Source organism: Sturnira hondurensis, unplaced genomic scaffold, assembly GCF_014824575.4.
Source record: "Sturnira hondurensis isolate 20B ecotype Veracruz unplaced genomic scaffold, ASM1482457v3 Scaffold0016864, whole genome shotgun sequence".
Taxonomy (NCBI): Eukaryota; Metazoa; Chordata; class Mammalia; order Chiroptera; family Phyllostomidae; genus Sturnira; species Sturnira hondurensis.
In genome coordinates, this window is record NW_028089495.1 from 84,917 (window position 1) to 86,762 (window position 1,846).

The following is a 1,846-nucleotide window of genomic DNA, read 5'->3' on the forward strand; positions in this document are numbered from 1 at the left end:
CCCCTATGATTCTCTCCCCTCTCCCCTCTGGACCCTGTCAGCCTGTTCCGTATTTGAGTGTCATTGGTCATATTTTGCTTACTTGTTTGTTTTGTTGTTTAGACTCCTGTTAAAGGTGAAATCATATGGTATTTGTCTTTCACTGCCTGGCTTATTTCACTCAGCATACACTTCTTTTATTTGTTTGGTGATAGCATAATATATTATCTATCCCTTTACTTTTAATATGCCTATTCTTTATACTTAAAGTGGGTTTTTGTAGTCAATAGTTGGGTCTTATTTTTTTAATCCATTCTGACAATCCTTTTTTTTATTGGTATATTGAGATCATTTTCATTTTAAATCATTATTGATATAGTTGAATTCATATCTGCCATGTTTGTAACAGTTTTGTAATTGTTGCTCTTGTTCTTCATTCCCCCCTTTTTTCTGACGTATCTAGCTTTCATTAAACATTTTATGATTCTATTTTCTCTCCTTTCTTTGCATTTTAAACAAATTGAAATCCACTTTCAAATAACACTAATAATTCATGTGTAGTGCAGTTTCTTTATTCCTCCTCCTGTCCTGTGTGATATTGCTGTCATGTACTCTGGTAACCCAATATATTGATATGATTATTACTTTAGCAGTTATCTTTTGATCAACTAAAGTTTAAATTTTTTTCTTAATTTATTTTCTCTTTAGTGTTCTTTTTTTGTATATACCCTAATTCTGAGCTATATAACTTTCTTTCAGCTTGAAAAACTTACTTTAATATTTCTTGCAGGGTAAGTCTGCTGATAATGAATTCTCTCAAGTTTTGCTTGTCTGAAAAAGCCTTTATTTTTCTTTCACTCTGAATAACTATTGTGGATATAGAATTGTACATTGCTGTATTTTTTTTCTTTTAACAGTTTATGTATTTCACTCCACTCTCTTGCCTGCATGGTTTTTATGAGAATCCCACTGCAATTCTGATCCTTATTCCATTTATAGGTAAGGAGTTGTTTTCCCCACTGGCTTCATTCAAGATTTTCTCCTTATTTTTGCTTCTCTACAGTCTAAATATGATATGCCTATGTGTGGGCTTTTTTGGTGTTCTACTTCTTGTTATTCTGTGAGCTTCATGGATCTATGGTTCAGTGCCAATTAATTTAAAGAAGTTACTAGACATTATTATTTCTTCTTTTGTGCTTTTCCCCTCCTTTCTGTATAATTACACTTATCTTGCTATTTTTAAATTGTACCAACTTTTTTACATGTTCTGTATAGTTTTTTTTATGAAATTTATTTTTTCTTTGCATTTCAGTTTGTAAAGTTGCTTTGAATAGAGCTTACAGTAGAGTCACTTATGTCAAGGGAATTAAAAAATGGAACTGGGAGGTCACAAAGAGGTTGCTTATGTTGGCTCCACCTATGAACTTTTTTAAAAATTGAATTTATCCAGGTGACACTGGTTAATAATATTATATAAGTTTCAAGTGTACAGTTCTATAGTACATCATCTTTATTTACATTGTGTGCCCACCACCCAAAGTCAAATCTTTTTCCGTCACCATTTATTACCCTTTTACCCTCTTCTACCTCCTCCTACTCACCTCTTCCTCTGATAAACACAGTAGTGTCGTCTGTGTCTATGAGTTTTTACTTATTTGTTTTTCTTGTTTTTCCATTTGTTACTTTCAGTTTATAGCTCATATATTGGTGAAATCATGGTTTTTAATGTTATGTCTGACTTTTTTTGTTTAGCATGATCTCAAGGTTGATCCATGTTGTGTCAAATGGCAGTATTTCATATTTTCTTATGGTTGAGTAGTATTCCATTGCATATATGGACCATCTTTATCTAATCATTTATTGAAGG